The 18,201-nt window shown below is 40.0% G+C and overlaps 1 protein-coding gene across 5 annotated transcripts in view; it reads left to right on the plus strand.

The window, feature by feature from the left end:
* PRKN (parkin RBR E3 ubiquitin protein ligase) overlaps positions 1 to 18,201 on the plus strand; it is a 1,273,336-nt gene that overhangs the window by 856,827 nt on the left and 398,308 nt on the right. The gene's annotated exons all lie outside the window — the stretch shown is intronic.

Below are 18,201 nucleotides of genomic sequence, written 5' to 3' on the forward strand. Positions count from 1 at the left end.
GCTTCTTTAACCATTCTTCTGTTAATGGACACTTAGGTTGCTTCCATATCCTGGCAATTGTTAATAATGCTGCCATGAACATTGGGGTGCATATACCTTTTGAATTAGTGTTTTCATTTTTTTCAGATATATACCCGGGAGTAGAAATGCTGGGTCATATGGTAGTTCTATTTTGAGTTTTTTGAGAAACTTCCATACTGTTTTCCACAGTGGCTGCACCAATTAACATTCCCTCCCATAATGTACAAGAGTTCCCTTTCCTCCACATCCTCACCAACTTTTGTTATTTGTGTTCTTTTTGATGATAGCCATTCTGACAGGTGTGAGGTGATATCTTGTGATTTTTTTTTAATTAATTAATTTATTTATTTATTTATTTTTGGCTGTGTTGGCTCTTCGTTTCTGTGAGGGCTTTCTCTAGTTGCGGCAAGCGGGAACCACTCTTCATCGCGGTGTGCGGGCCTCTCAGTATCGTGGCCTCTCTTGTTGTGGAGCACGGGCTCCAGACGCTCAGGCTCAGTAGTTGTGGCTCACGGGCCCAGTTGCTCCGCGGCATGTGGGATCTTCCCAGACCAGGGCTCGAACCCGTGTCCGCTGCATTAGCAGGCAGATTCTCAACCACTGCGCCACCAGGGAAGACCCCCGATATCTTGTGATTTTAATTTGCATTTCTCTGATGATTAATGATGTTGAGCATCTTTTCATGTGCCTGTTGGCCATCTGCAAATCCTCTTTGGAAAAATGTCTATTCAGGTCTTCTTCCCATTTTTTAATCAGGTTGTTTGTTTTTTTGATGTTGAGTTGTATGAGCTGTTTATATATGTTGGATATTAATCCCTTATTGCTCATATCATTTGCAAATAGTTTCTCCCCTTAGGTAGGTTGTCTTTTTGTTTTGCTTATGGTTTTCTTTGCTTTGCAAAAGCTTTTAAGTTTAATTAGGTCCCATTTGTTTGTTTTAGCTTTTGTTTCCATTGCTTTAGGAGAAAATTCAAAAAATATTGCTATGATTTATTTATGAATAAAATGTACATTTTCAAGAACATAACCCCAGTGAATTGAGGGTTTAAAGCATTTAGAGAGTTAGATGCTTTGCATCAAATATCTGCATGCCCAACCAGAGTGTTAGACAAATAAGACCATTTTAACCTGTACACCCGCTTCTGCTGGCTCTCAGTTCCCACCTGTATAACTGTACCTACCACATCTCACCCATCACTATAAGCCTTCCTCAGTTGTTTGCAACTCCACAGAGTATGCAGAAGTAAGTATGCTTAAGTACAAAGCCCCTGCTTTTGGAAGTCAACTGCCTTCTAGTTATCTGAGGGAAAATATTACACCACGGCTACAGTTTCAGTGCCCTCTGTGCAAATGTTTTTCCTTGCTAAATTCTGCTTAAGAGTGAAGAGGATGCACAGTCTTTCCCACTTTGTTTTAAACTTCTGTCAGCATGACTCCAATATCACACTTTTTCTGCTCTGAGTCTCACGAGGACTTTCCCTATCAAAAAATGGCCCCTGAGCTTTCATCTACACACACTTTCCTTATGGTAACTCAGACCTGGTCTCTTGGTTGCGGGGTGCGGGGGTAGAAACAGCCACTGGACTGTTGTCTGTTTCCTTCTTTCCCTCCCTGCACAACCTAATTAGGTTTGTCGATACTTGATAATCTTGTATTGCTATATGCAGTCTTACTAATAAAATGTATGTCTGTATTATGATCCAAGCTTATCCTTCATTATTGCCAGTGTTGTTCTCTGCCTCCATGGCCCCTTCTCCAGGATGCTTTCAAAGGAATTATTAGTTCCCTTATCAGAGCTCTGCAGCACCAGACATTCAATGGTCTCCTCAGAGCAACAGTGATTATCCTGATTCCTTGTTTGTTTTGTCTGAAAGCTGGATGGGTCAAGCTCTTTTTGAAGATATTGCATTGAGGAAATTAAAGATGAGATTTCTTACACTGTAGAAGTAGCATTGTTATTTGTGACCATGTGCAATTATGTTCAAACTTATTTGTTTTTGTTACAACTTAACCTATATAGACCAAAACCAAAATGTCAATAAAATTTTTCATATGTCCTGAAAAGTAGTGATAAAGCCAGGGCTTTGGGGTTTTACAAACAAAGTAGTGTTCAAGAAAAAAAGAGGAGGAGAGAGCAGTATAAGTTTGCGATGTTTTATTTTACCAGGTGAGGATGTTTAATAACACAATAACAAAAGTGTCTACTCTCAATATCATTCATTATAAGGAAAGTATTTCAACATAAGTAGAAAACATAGCCTCCAAATAAAGGAGTTTCTTTTAAACGGAAAAGTTGTCTTCATCACTAGTCAGGGGTGAAAGCCACATACCCTGTGGACGGGGCTTGAGGAAGCACGCGCTGCCCTGTTTACTCCGCTGATCAAAGGGGCCGCTTCACTCCACCTGAAAGACTCAAGATCCACCATCGTTTGGAGCCTCTTAAAACTGAAGCAGGATCGATGCCCAGAGATTATTAGACGTCTGTGAAGACACAAGGACACACAAAGCACCGTGATTTTTTTCTTCCTATTCATTTCCTCCAGAAGTGGCAGTGGTGGGATGTCAGGACTTTTTATGTGATTCCATATTAATTCTCTTCCAATGCACTGGGAACACATTTCAGAAATGGAATTGCTCAAATCCTATGACCCAGTATCTCCCCTTGAGAAAATGAAAGCAGAAATTACAGTAACAGAACAGAACAAAAATATATATCTATGCACATAGATGTATATACATATATGCATGTGATATATGTGTGTGTGAGGAATATAATTAAAGCTTAAAGCACGACCTTATTTCTTTAGTTCTGTTTTGTAGGGAGGGCTGATTTGTGTGCCCCCTTTGGGAGGACAGGAATCAAGACATATGGCAGATTATCGCTACTCTGCTCTCTTTGTGAAAAACCCTGTTGCTATTTGGGGCATCTGAAATAGAGCATGCTTTCAAATGAAGCATGGTAACAATTCTTTTATATACTGTTCAGTAACTACAATGGAATTAAGAAAGCAACCATGTATGAACAGATTCTAGTTGCTGCTTCCCTCTAACTAGATTGTGAGAAGGTAGTCATGTATGAAAAACCTTTTGTTAAAGAAACCATTTCATTCTTAATTCTCTTTTCATTAAATTTTTTGAGGTATAATTGACATATGATAAAACACACATATTGAAAATGTGCAATTTGATTAGTTATAACACATGTACACACCTGTGAAACTACCACCACAATCAGGATAATGAACATCTCCATCACCCCAAAAAATTTGCTCGTGTTTCTTTGTATTTTCTCCCTCCCACCCCTCCCTGTTCCCCCTTCCCATCCACTGTAAACCACTAATCTGCTCTGTCACTCTAGATTAGTTTCCATGTTTTAGAATTTTTTAATGGAATCATACAGTATGTACTTTATTTTGGTTTTCGGCTTCTTTCACACAGCAGAATTATTTTGAGATTCATGCATGTTGTTTCATCTATCAGTAGTTCATTCCTTTTTATTGCCAAGCAGTATTCCATTGTATGGATATACCACAGTTTATCATTCACCAGTTGAGGAACACTTGGTTGTTTCCAGTTTGGGGCTATTATAAAGTTGCTGTGAATATGCATGTACAAGTATCTGTGTGGACATATACTTTCCCTTCCACTGGTTAAATATTTAGGAGAGGATTGGCTGGATCTTGTATTGGGTATATGTTTACCTTTTAAAGAAACTGCCCAGCCATTTTCCAGAGTGGTTGCACAATTTTATGTTTACACTTGAGAGCAGCCCCCCGTGCAGTTCTCTGATGTTCTCTGACTGTGCAGCTCTCTCCTCTCCTTATTCACTCCTGTACACTCTAGCTGCATGGTCCTCCCAAGAAACCCAGGTTTGTCCCCTCGGTTCTGTGAGTCCCCTGGGCTTTTCCTGGGTTCTCCCTCTCCAATCCAGGGCCTGGAAACTCTCTTAGGACAGTAAGCTGAGGTGGCCATAGGACTCAGCTCATTCGTTTCCTGCCTCTCATGAGGTGCTGTCCTTCATTGCCATCCAGTGTCTTGAAAACCATTGCTTCCAATATTTTGTCCAGATAATCAGGTTGCCGGGGGCAGGAGGATAAATCCAGCGCCTGTTAATCCATCTTGGCCAGAAGTGGATTCTGATAAAGAAGTTTTGAAAGTTGACTAAGTAACTAATTGGATATTAAGAGCTGATAAGTTAATCAGCAGGGGAAAAAAGTCATCTGTTAAATAACCTGTAATCAATCCATAAAGGAATGATAATTTTGCTTTGTATAGGAGACTCAACTGAACATTATTACATAAATACATAGTTCTTTGAACTCAAGTATATCATCTCCGGTTGTATAGAGCTAGGTGGAAAATGTGTGGTATTAATCATCTTATACATGTGGAAGTTGGTGTCCGAAGAGTCACTGTGGCTGTCCTAGAATCACAGGAAGTAAGGGCTGCCACTTGCAGTTATGCAAGTTGTGTACTGCACAAGCAGGGCTGGCTTTGAAGATGAATTGGGCTGAAATCCATCTCATACTCTGCTCTCTAAACTTAGTGCCCTGGTATGTGGTTGCACCCACCTAAAGAGAATATTTCTCATTTTCACACAAGTTCCTCACAGACCCCTACACGATGTAATTTTTAGAGAAGAAAATGTGTTTTTTCAGAACCCTGTTAAGTCATAGCACATTTGCCTTCCAAGAGTTATGCCTCAAATAGCAGAGTTGTTCTGGTCTGGGCATTAGTATTTGCACTGTGCTTTAACAAGGATGGAAACAGGAATGGAGAATAGCACCGTATTAATTCTTTCATAGGATAATAAATGTAGTAAGAGTAGAAAACTATGTGGCCAGCCTTGCTCACTGCCACTGAAGACAGGTAGTTAGTGCTGCTTTGATGTTTGCTCCCAGAGAAGGGACATTCCAGCACTCACCAGAGACCCTACCTTCTGTCAGCCAGTTTCTAAGCATGAGATAAAGGATCCTCTTCTAGTTGATATACTTGCTCCACCTCTGTCCATTTTACCTTTTGAGACTTTTTGAATTCTGGCCTGAGCAGCAAAAAGAATCAAAGCAAATCATTCTAGATGCTTTAATGAAGAGATGGGTTTGTACAGAGGTGTGACACGAATAGGTAGGCACCCAAAAAGGCAATTCCCTCATCACCCAGAGTCTGGAAGGAACAGAGAGGTAATTAGCCCTACTTAAGCCCTGTGAGTTGTGGAGGAAGAGAGGATGCCCAAAAGGACTTACAGTCCTGGAGGGATAAAGTCACTGTCAGAAAACGTGGTCCAGAGCTTGGGGGAGTGCGGAGCTGGCAACCAGAGAGCAAGGGAGCCTCACTGATAAACCCTGAGGGTTCAGCTTTCTGGGACACAGAGCACGCTCCTAGAAGGGCAGAGGATAATTGCACCCAGGCCATATGCGGCCAGGCTGTAGAGGCAAAGGGGAAATATCACCAGAGTTTTCCAATGCGATTTTTCCACAAATTGATGAATTTACCTTGCAAATTATAGAAAGTCATATGGATTTTTTTTTTCTTTCCCTTGAATAAGAGAGGAAGAAGAGAAGTAGAACCATCCATGAGCCAAGCAGTGTGTTAGAAGCTTTCCACAGATGATCTTGTCACCTGTCTATGACCCTATGCAGCCGGGGACATTATTCTCATTTGATGGATGAGGAACCTGAAACTAGAGATGGGTGAAGGGAGACTGTCAGGGCCTGGACTAAGGCTGGGTCACGTGGCATTGAGGAGTGTAAGGAAAGTTGGGTCTGGTAGCCACTTGGTCACTTACTAACTCTCTCAGCCTCAGTGCCCTCACCGGCCCCCCCTCTGTGCTGGGGTATTTCACTGCTGCTGCTGTCATGAGAGGGACAGGGGAATCCTCCATCCATTCACGCAACAAATATTTCTGAACTCCCCCTACAAACAAGTGTTAGACAGTGAGACTGCAGAAGAGAAAACACAGACGTGGGCCCTGCCCTCCTAAGGCTGTATGGTTCAGTGGATTAAATAAATAATGCAGAAAAAGCACTTAGCAGGGAACCTGGCATAGTAGAGGCATCCAATAAATGTTTAAAAGGAGAAGCTAGACAAAGTGCTTGAATCTCCTTTCTGCCTCGTGTTAATTAACCTCCGAATCTTCTCAGCTTTACTTCACGCGTATCTCTGGTATCGGCGGTATCAGTGCCCTGTTTGCAGACTCCGATCCCCACAGCCTCACTGACGTGGGCGGCGCTGACACAGCCCACGGTGGGTCATCAGGGCATCTCTTGTCCCTTGATCTATGCCCCACACTATGCCCACTGCCTGGCACATTACAGGAGATCGATGAATAATGGAATTATAGTTTTAAAATTTTATTAATGTGCTATTTGATTATCAGGTTCACTATCATTTAATTTAGGCCCTAAGTGAAGATTTTGAATGAAATTTGTTTAGAAACCACTGGAAAAATCTCCATCTCCATATAAGGTAATTTGAAAGGTGTTAATTTTATAACAGTGGTCCCTTGGATTTGGGGACATGATCCTGAGGTTTCCTAAAAATGGAGAAATTCACAAATGTTAGTAAAAAAGGAAAAGAGCTCGGTAGGAGATTCGAATGCTATGTCGTCCCAAACGTGTCCTCCATCCGTCCACGTCTCTCTGGCCGCACCACTTAGTGCAAACCACCATCTTCTCTCCCAGGAGGACGTCACAATGTTCATGGGACTCTCTCCCGTTCTTGCCTGCCTCACTGTAATCCATTCATTACACAAAGTTAGAGGGATTTTCTTAAACACAAATGACATCGTGTTGCATCCCTGCTTTAAATTTTGTGTGGCTTCACATTGTCCAAGAGTTGAATCCTGTTTAGACAAAGCCTTCACGCGCTGTTCCCACCTCCTCTAACCTCACCTCGCTCCACTCCCCCCTTGTTTACTGTGTTCCCATCACACTGACCTTTCCTTTAATTCTTCAAACATGCCCAGGTGTTCCCGCCTAAAGGGGCCTTTCACCAGCTGCTCCTTCCCCGGAGCCTCTTGCATCTGATCTGTGCGTGGCGGGCCATTCAGGGATCAGTGTAAATGTCCTCTCCCCAGGCCTTCCCTGACCACCCAGTCTGCACCAGCCACCAGCCACCATCACATGGTTCCATCCTGTTTTCTTGCAATCACTTTCCATAGCTAATCAAAGTCCATTTCCCTTTTCCTTTCTATCACGTCGGTGTTGCAAGCGTTGGACACCCTCTGGATGAGACCAGATCAGCTTAATCAAAAGAAGTGGCCTGGATGAAGGAAGATGACGTTTGCAGCCTTGAAAAGCAGTATCGAAGGCTTAGCTCAAATCCAGCTACCTACTGCACACCTCTTAACACTGCAGCATCACTGACCTCTGGCTCGCTGGGGCTTTTCCTGTTTGCCTTCCCTGTGTGTCCCTATTCCTTCATAGTCATTCATTCATCCAGTCGAACAGCTAGGGAGTCATTCAGAACACATGCCTTATTAACACCAGCCACAGGCCAGGCACTGGGGATACCAAAAGACAGCCCTTGTGTTAATGGAGGAAAGTCCTCGAGCAGGAAACCCTTTCTAAAAAGAGCCAGATAGTAGTTGAGCCTTTGTGGTCTGTACAGTCTCTGTCACAGCTACCCTCTGCCTTTATAGAGCAAAAGCAGCCATAGATGACATGTAAAAATGGCTGTGTTCTAATTAAACTTTATTTACAAAAGCAAGTGGGGGGGGGGCAGATTTGGCCCCCAGCTGGGGTTTGCTGACCTCTGGTTTAGTGAGAAGGTAGACAGTTAAACAAATAACTGACTGCTCTGGGGTAGGGGCTGTGAGAGAGGCTCGGAGAGGCATGTGGGAGCAGGGAGCACCACCGAGGCACCTGCCGCTCTGTCTCTTGCTGACTCCAAGCTCCAGCTAACTTACTAGAAAAAAAAGAAGGAAAAAAGCGCTTTAAAATTAAATTGCTAGTTGTTGAAAGCTATATGAGATATTTTGTTGCTTTTTAAAAAAAAAAACCCAGATACCTTTTCTGATTTTCCTTCAGTATTCTGGCTCAGGGCCTTTCTCCCAACACATCTTCCAGGAAGTGAATCCCAGAAATCCCCAGATTTTAGCCTTGCCAGCAGCATGTGTGTGTTCCTTCATTCACGAGGTGTAAAGCTGGAATTCTAAGTGTCTTTTGTACATAATTTCAAGTAAGGTTTAAGTTCCACAAGTTTACCAGAAGGAAGAAATGTGATCAGATAGGCTGAAGATTCTAACATCTCAGTATCCGAAAGGTCTTCAGGGATTGCCAGAGCGAACCTGCCGATTCACAGATCCCCATTTACAAAACTGGGTTCACAGGCCAGCTTGTGGTGCAGCCACTCGCAACCTCCCAGGGTTCTCTCCGACCTCCCCGACCTCTGATATCTTGGGATGCCCCTTTGCAGGATTCCTTTTCTAGGTTTTATATGTGAATCCGTTTGGAAGTGTATGGCTATATCATGTTGATTTTTATTATTTTTAGGGAAACACTTTATCATGCTATACACTGCTTTCCTGGCTACATGTAAAACAAAAAAAACTCAGGAGAATAATTTTATCTACTATGCACCACAAATTCTTAAATTATTAATATTTTAATGCTGAATCCATCTAATGATACCTCAGAAATTTCACAGTACCTCCTCATTGTTAAACACCTTCATGGTAGAACTGTTTTAAGATGTCTACAGTCTTTTATTAGATGGGTTCTTCATTTGAAACGATTCTACTTCAGAGGACCTGGTTCATAATGTTTCTCTGATAAAAAGAATGAAAGACCCAGAGTTCTACTAACATTCATGCATTCACTCATTTTAAGGACGAATGGAATTTTACTCAGCCATTAAAAAGAGTGAAATAATGCCATTTGCAACATAGGTGGACCTGGAGATTATCATACTAAGTGAACTAAGTCAGGCAGAGAAAGGCAAATATCATATGATATCGCTTATATGCAGAATCTAAAAAAATAAAAAAAATAAAGATACAAATGAACTTATTTACAAAACAGAAACAGACTCACAGACTTAGAAAACGAATTTATGGTTACCGAAGGGGAAAGGTGCGGGGGAAGGGATAAATTGGGAGTTTGGGATTAACATCTACATGCTGCTTTATATAAAATAGATAATCAACAAGTACCTACTGTATAGTACAGGGAACTCTGCTCAATATTCTGTAATAACCTAAATGGAAAAAGAATTTGAAAAAGAATAGATACATGTATATGTATAACTGAATCACTTTGCTGTACACTTGAAACTAACACAGCATTGTTAATCAACTATGCTCCAATATAAAATAAAAATTAAAAAAAAAAAAAAGAATGAATGAAAGACCAGTGAGAAATCCTCTGTGGAAGGTTTTTGTGAACTAGTTGCAAAAAAAAAAAAACGTATCTTTTTAAACCACTCTGTGTCAGTAATAATTTCTTATGTTAAATACCTCCTAATATTCACAGCCACTGGACTGATTCTTAGCACATTAATATTTCCTGTCATGAGATTTGGGGGTACACTAGAATAATTTATTTCACAGTGGGGTTCTTATCTAAACAAGATCTGTCCTCACATCTTTCTCAATTTAGCAGAAAGCTACTGCAGCTCCTAGCTACTCCTAGCTGTTTTTCACAAAAGAAAAAACAAAAACAAGATATATGCATGAGTTGGTACGTGTTACAGATGGCATCTCCAGTGCTACATAGTTGTGCCACACAACAGCTCTATGCAAACGATGTGACCCCAAAAGTATTTTATGTTGAATCTGGTTTTGGCTTTCTTTAACTATACACACTGACAGTCTGAATAGAGTGTGCTCTGAGATTATAACTCAGAAGCACTTAACCCATAAATATAATTTTGAGAATTGAAATTAATTCTGTTAGTTGGGGGATAGGAAAGAAATATGATAATTTTTCATGAGATACATTTTCGTCCCATAGGCCAATACCCTTTGGAATTTGTAATTTCATTTTGTTACATGCAACAATTATTTTATTATAATTTACCTGCTATTTACAATTATTTATCAGCATCTGTTTCGTAGTATAAATGCCTTAACGAGAAAAGTTGGAGTGTTGCTGGGAAATCAAATCATTTTAATGAATTACTACAACAGAGGGTTGACCGCTTTGCTTTTAAAAAATTTAACTTATTGATACTTTTAAAGAAAGAAAAGGTGTTTATTTTTTAATTGTAATACGTGTCAGTATATTGAAGTGTTTGCAATCTAAAATTTCTAGAAGTTAATAGTTTATATTTGGGTTCAACCTGTCAATAGTTATATTTAAAAATACAATATACAAGCTATACTAAAGTCAAATAGTATTCTCAAAGATTGATATCATCTGGAGGAAATTAACAATCCATGAATTCCCTCTTGTAACCATGGCTTCATATTTTTATTTTGCATAGCCTGCTTATTGTTGACAGTTCAAAAACAACCTAACTCAGCTACACTTAAGGTAGCATATAAACCTAAAACATAGACTTGTATTATGTGGCTTGTAGAAGCAGTATCTTTACTTTTTAGTTTCGTTTTTAATTTCTGGAGGAATTCAGAACTTTGATAGAGGCTGAGGGGGTGATATGAAATTATACAACATGGTTCCCTAACCTTGATTAATTTTATTCCATTTTAAGTGTTTTTTACATATTTTCTCACTGCCCTCTAGTTTCTTGGTCAGGCTACCTCATTCTTGCCTCTTAGGTCTTAGTTTATATTGTCCTTCTTTAGGAAACGTTCTCTGCCTGACCAACTTTGGATTAAGTTGCCTCTCATTAGTCTCCCAAAGTGCCCCAGACTTATTTATCTCACCAGCAAATAGAATTCCTTGAGGAGGAGAACTGTATCTCCCCCTCCCCATGTTGAGCAAAAGAACCAGTACATAGGAGCTTCCCAATTACTATGTGTTGAACTTGAGTTGGGGGACCTGACATGGGCTCATAAAAGTGATACAGAAGAACAGGAAAGATATGCAGCAAAATACTAAATGGAATACAAAATGACGCTTTATAAACAGAAGCCTTACAGGAAATTAGGAAGTGAGTGGGAGAATCCACGTTAGCTAGAGTCTTTTATTGATAAAAGCTTCCTAAAAGAGGTTGGATTGGAGCTGAACCTTGACAATTTTTTTTTTTAATTTATTTTTTATTTTTTTATGTTTGGCTGCGTTCGGTCTTTGTTGCTGCCCGCGGGCTTTTCTCTAGTTGAGGCGAGCAGGGGCTACTCTTCATTGCAGTGCGCGGGCTTCTCATTGGGCAGCTTCTCTTGTTGCAGAGCACGGGCTCTAGGCGAGCAGGCTTCAGTAGTTGTGGCATTCGGGCTCAGTAGTTGTGGCTTGTGGGCTCTCGAGTGCAGGCTCAGTAGTTGTGGTGCACAGGCTTAGTTGCTCCACAGCATGTGGGATCTTCCCGGAGCAGGGCCCAAACCCGTGTCCCCTGCATTGGCAGGCAGATTCTTAACCACTGCACCACCAGGGAAGCCCGACAATTTTTTTTTTTTGAAAAATGAAGACAAATAGAAGAATCTTACACATAGAGATAAGAGCATAAAGAAAAAGGTGGTCCAGAAACTGCAAAGACACTGACCTGAGAGAAACAGAAAGATTTGTGATTGATAATATGGGAGATACATATTGTGTGGTGAATCTAACCTACAGAGGGCTCTGAAAGACAAAAGGAAAACCTGGGGTCTTAATACATTGGCATTGGGTAATTAATTCATAACTTGGGCCAAGACCTGCCAAGATGAAAGCTACTTTAGAATAATACTGCTATAACATATTTGCTGTATCATTCTATATATTTTATTCAAAGACTTTATCAACAAGGGAAGCCATTTAGTTTGTTCAGTGTCTTGTCTCTACAGGGACGGAATGCTCTGAGGCGTAAGCCTTCTTGGAAGCCTTTCCACTGACCCCAGCGACAAGTTAGGTGGTCTCTAAACTCATCCCTATGGTAGCACTTACTACACTGAGACAATTACTTTTTTGTCTTCAATCCTATAGGACCCTGAGGGGAAGGACCATGCCTTGTTCACTTTTACGTGACATCAACAGGACAGTGCCTGGCATGTAGTGGTTGTTCTAAAGTATTGGCAGGGTGGATGAATGAAAGTGATTCAAAAATGTAAACATAAAGGGTCTTCATCCTGGGTATGTTGTGTATGCCGAAATACTGGGACCTCTGCAGTTAAGCTTACAGAGCTGGAGCCAGCTCATGATTGTGTGCGTGCGTGTGTGTGTGTGTGTGTGTGTGCAGCAAAGCGGACCAGATAAAGCCATGAGGACATGAGCAGAGGAGGCAAGGAGAAATTGGAAGAGGCAGTTAATGAGCTTGTTCGGGATCTGCCAGGGCCTTAATAGGATTCTGATTCCAAGGTGACTAATGGGCAAACGAACTTACTTCAGGATTTTAACTTGGCTGCTGGAAGGAATTTTGAAGGTCATTCAACTGTTGAAGCTTATTTTAATTTCTAGAGGTTGGGTCTATCAATTAGTGTCTTGGATCAGGGGCCTCTCCAGTGACGGGGACTGCTCACTTGGCTAACTCAGATAATGAACTCACATGACATATGTGGGCGAAAATGTTATCTCTGGCTTGTCCGCAGGCAGGCGCCTGGTTGGATACTTCTTTGTAGGTAGTGCATTTGGGCAATTAGTAGGTAATGTGGCTAAATATGGATGAAATGAAAATGCATTTGGTTTCTGAGATTTCAGTCATTTATTTACTTATTGTTTATAAGCTATCTCAAACTAAAAGGGATTTAAAGTGACAGTTGTTAAGAAGACAAATTCAAGTTATTTAATGGTGCAGCTCTCTCCCTCTAATTATTTTTATCTAATCAAATGCTTTATTAAATTCCCAGGAGTCATAGTTGTTCATGCACAGGGAGTTTGAAGAGAGCTTCGAAAGATTGCTAACTGGGGCATAACATCTATGTTACTGCAGCACAAACTAAATTCTGTAAAAACAACATGTGAAGTTTCAAGGATCAAGTGTTAGCTAAATTTAAGAGCTAACTTTCCCCCTCCAGTGAGGAAATTGTATTTTATATCTCCTCAATGATTTTGTACTTAACATTTCTATTCTAATTGTCATTGCTTTTCATTGTATTTCAGATTCTACTATCCCTAAATATAATATTTATATTTAATTTTGCTTTTCACTGGGGGAAATGAAGAAACAAGCTCTACTACATAACTCAGCGTCCCTCTTCCATGCTCTGTACTTTTGCAACTTTGTGTCTTCTCTTGACCTGGAATGTCTTCTCTATCTCCATGCACTGGAATCTTGATCCTCCTTCAAATGCCACTACTTTTATGAATTCTTTTCTGATCTGCTATCTTAACATGATCTCTTCCTCCTCTGAGCCTATGTCAGTTATATATTGCTGCATAAAAAAATATCCCAAAGCCAAGTGTCTTTAAGACAACAGTCAGTGTTATCTTGCACAATTTCAGTGGGCCAGGAATTTGGGAGCAGCTTATCTGCATGGTTTTTGCTCATGGTATCTCATGAAGTTATAGTCAAGATTCAGCCAGGTCTGTAGTCACCTGAGGGCTTGTCTTGGGCTGGAGGATCTGCCTCAGAGATGATTAACTTAGATGGCTGCCATGTCAGTGCTGGCTGTTGGCAAGAGGCCTCAGTTCCTTGCCCTGTGGACTTCTCCATAGACTGCTTGAGTGTCCTCACAACATGGCCGTTCACTTTCTTCAGAGCAGGTAACCCAGGAAACAGCACAGACAGAAGCTGTAGTGTCTTTTCTGGTCTAGTCCTGGAAGTCGCATATTGGTACTTCTGCATTTTCCCCACAGATTAAGCAGGTCACCTCACATAATGTGGAAGGAAACTACACAAAAGCATGAATACCAGGGGGTGGGGATCATTGGGGAGCATCTTGGAGGCTGCTTACCATTTCCTACATCTCTAACATAACTTAAAATATCCTGCTCTGTATTACAATTATGTGTGTCCCTTTCCTACCCACGCTATTAGTTTTTATTTTCTTTAGAGTTTAGACTTGCTTCCTTAGCTTTACATATCTTGAAATTTTTGGCACATTGTGTTCAGTATGTGTCACGTTCAGGTGAGAATTTGGAACCACAGCCCCTCTCTTAATGGGTGTAAATGAAAATGTACATGTGGGAAAGAATCAGACAGAGACAGAGAAATAGATAGACTTTGGCAGAGAGAGGGCATGTAAAGGAGAGCAAATGTGTGTGTGTGTGTGAGTGAGAGAGAGAGAGAGAGAGAACAAATGAGGTAGAGAGCAAACTGCACATTTTATCAGACAAATATGAAAAAATTGATACTATTTTGTAGGTACTAGAGAACTAATTTTACAAGAGTTTAAATGTTTGAACTACTGCAGAACAATATTCCACTTTGTGTCATGTATGTGAATGGCTCGCCATATATTTTACTAAGACTCCTTCAATTATGCCTAATACTTTGTGAATAAAGGGTCTTTGGATCACTCCTTTAATAAAAGCAGGGAAATCATTGCTTACAAATAACTCTAAAGTAATGTCAAGTACAGCATTTATAATTCCTTTTACATATGACTGAGAACTTTATTTAACCTTTGATTAACTGCTCTATAACCTGGCTCACTGGGGTAAAATCATTTTCTAGAATGGTCAATTAACATTTATGTATAATCGGAGCAAAGGGCACAGAGGAATGTCAGAAGGAAAAAAAGACCCAGGAGATGGCAGGTCCTGGCAGGTCCTCCTCAGAAATGTCACTCTTATCCATCTTCTCATTTCCATTCCTAGAACCACCAGCACACCATGGTCTAATTCCTAAGTAACTCATGTCTGAATTATTAAAATGACCTCCAAAGACTTTTCACAACTTCTAATTTCTTTCCCTCCAAGCTTTCCTTGGAATTAAACTTACTAAAAAATCACTCCCTTCCCATGCTTAGATGTCTTCAGCAAATTCCACACTCTAGAGGTTATCTACTAGGTTTGTCTCCTAGAAACCCTATGCCACTGTCCCTGCCCAGAATCTGCTCTGTGTCCAACTTTGTCATCTCTCCTCTCACTCTTTTCCCGATACATCCTCTCAATCAGCCCAACTGGTTACTTTTTTGTTCCAAGAATTCTTTTCTATGTCTGGGTTTCCTCCCTTGCCCAGAAGCCATGTTTCTCTCCAGTGGCCCAATGTCAGTTTTCCCATTCTTTTAAATTCAGCTCAGGTTCCCTAATGGTACCATCCTGAGTCTTACTTCCCTCCTCTCCTAGCTTCTGTGGCAACAGAGTTTGGTGACTGCATATGTTTCCTTGTAATACTTGTTCCACATGCATTTTGTGTCACCCAACTATGCCTTCGGATTGTGTATGTGTGTGTGTTTCCCAATGCTTAAACCAATTCTGACTATAAAGTGTTTACTCATTCACTCAGTGCCATATTCCACATGTATTTATTAAGTGCCTTCTTTAGCCAAGTAAATGCTCAATAATTAATTGAGTGAAAAATGTACAAATGGGGAGCAGAGAAATTATAAAGTAAAAACATTCCATTCATTTATCCACTGGTACAATCAGTAACTATTGATAATGTAACTACCATGGGCTCAATCCTGTATATGGTGATGCTTGGGTCATGAAAGGGTTAAACAAGAATGGCCTCTGTTGTTTCATGACTTTTCATTTAATGTTGACAGTATTCACCTTGAATAGAAGTGAAGAGGTAATATCTGAAACACATTGAGAATAGACCTTACGGATAAAAGATAAAGAGAAAGGGAAGAATTAATAAAGAATGGGGCTCCAGAGAAAGTCCCTTGGAGGTCTTCACACTTGAACTGGACCTTGAAATTTGGAGTTTTGATTTCAATATAAATATATCTGAATATATTGTACTATAGGAATGCAATGATAAGGAGCATGGGTCTAGAAGTAGAGGAGCTAGAAGTATGCTAGGATAGGTAAGGACCATGCCCACAGACAGGGTGGAGGTGGAGAAAGGAACAAGATGAATAGTAGAGTCAGGGGAGTTGACTTTAGGGGAGTGAAATGGAAAAAAACATGTGTGAAGTTCCTAGCAAGGTCCCTAACCCAAAGTAGGTGCTCATAAATACCAGTATTGCCCCCTTTCCTGTTTCATCTAGCTCTTGAGAAATTAATTATGTAGTCCCTCTAGCCATGATATGATTTTTACTCATTTCATTTTCTCAGATGATTAATCTAATAAACTTTTATGGGTGTCATGTTTATCACTTACCTAACTTTTTCATAAATACTAAGAATATTCTTAAGAGATGAGCAGTCTTACCTCATAACTATATCAAGAAATCCAACTGACTGATAATTCTATCTGAAATATGTGCATATACTACCTCTATCTCTATCATTATCTATTATCTATCAACATATACATATATCTGTTCTATCTCTATATATCTACATATAAAAATATGTATATGCATGCATATATACATACATGCATATGTACATACATATGCGCACATATATGCACACATATGTATGTATGTGTATATATATATATAATATATATCCTAAAGGGTCTCAAATCCTGGTCACCATGCATTTCTTAAGCCATAACTGCTGCCCTTGTCCATTTGCCATTAAAATTGCATAGGAGAGTATCAGGAGATGTCCCATGGACCACCTAGATGCCATGTGAATTTTCCCCGCCCCCATGTGTGACAGCAGCTCTTGCTCTTCCTGATGATTAGGATCAATTACCCCTGCCAGTATGGTCAATGTTCCTTCCTGCCTGTATTCCAGTTTAAGGAGGCTAAAGGGAACCGGTACCACTGGAGCTTAATTTTCCGTGGGATGTTTCCTGTGTCCCCAGGAGCATGTGCTTCACTCTGTGGGAACCACAACCTCTGGTCCTAGGGAGCCTGTGATTACCTTGTACTTCATTCTTAGTAGGGGAGGGGCAAGGTGACTACTGTGTCCTTTATTTTGTTAGGTGTGCCCCTCCATGCCCCAAATATTAGACCTCTAAAAACCTCTTCTAATGTAGGTGACCCCTGAATCTGCATAGAATTTATCTCACACCATGACCTCCAATATATTTACCATTTCTTGCTAATCTATTCCAAATAGCAGGATGTAATCAATAAACCAGAGCAACTGACATTCTTTGAATTGTCTAGATAGTATTAAGTTCTTTTTGACCATATTTTAACTGAAGGGCAAAACTATAAATGTGTACTGTTGTCCATACATGACAGAGAACTCTTTCTATTCTTCCTTCTATTAATAGGGATGGAAAAGAACACATTTGCTAGATCAGTGGCTACATGCCATGCATCTTAACATCTCTCTGGGACACTGTGGCAGAGTCCACAGTCCATACTGACTGCTTTGGCTTTTATATAAGTTTTCTTTTTATATTTTCTACAGGGTAATTGCCAAGCTTTCTTTTTAACCTTGTTATATATAGGAACATTTTTATAAATGTTCTCATAGTTTCTCCAGTGTTTCTGTGTATTGGTAACAGATCAAGAGTCCATAAAGTTTGAGTCGACCATGTTGCTAAAATCAGAATGAAGAACATTTTTCATAGAACTTAGCTCTGAAAGGAGGCAAAATATAGCAGCTCTGTAGGGTCACACAGAGGGAATGAGGTGTGTATGCGCTCGTGTGCGTGTGTGCCTGACTCTCCTGTTAGATATAGGAATGCGTTATATTTCATCATCTTCAAGGGGGAAGTTGTTAGAAGGGAAGAGGCTGAAAGTTCAGAACACAGTCAACACCTAATTGAAAAAGTCCCTGGGAATGGAAATGGCCCTGAAGGGACATCAATAGGTTCAGAGATGGGAAATGAAAACACATAAAAACCTCAGGGATGCTTAGATGAAATTAAAATACCAAGACATTAAAATACCAATTTATTTTTCCATTTTATTTTGTGTTATATATTGTTTTGAAATAAGTGGGAAAACAGAATTTTGAAAATCTTGTAATTGTTAAGGAGTTATCTTCTACTAATATTAATGTTAATATCAGTTTTTTTAGGGAAAGGGCTTTTGAAGAGCTCTTATATCTGTTAAGAATTGGGTGTGAAATGAAAAATACTTTGTATCTTGTTATCATTACAGAGAAAATAGGTTTATCTAAATAAAATCCAATGACTTTCTTACTATTAAAATTGCCTTAGGGCTGATCTCAAGTTAATATATTCATT

Source organism: Eschrichtius robustus, chromosome 9, assembly GCF_028021215.1.
Source record: "Eschrichtius robustus isolate mEscRob2 chromosome 9, mEscRob2.pri, whole genome shotgun sequence".
Lineage (NCBI taxonomy): Eukaryota > Metazoa > Chordata > Mammalia > Artiodactyla > Eschrichtiidae > Eschrichtius > Eschrichtius robustus.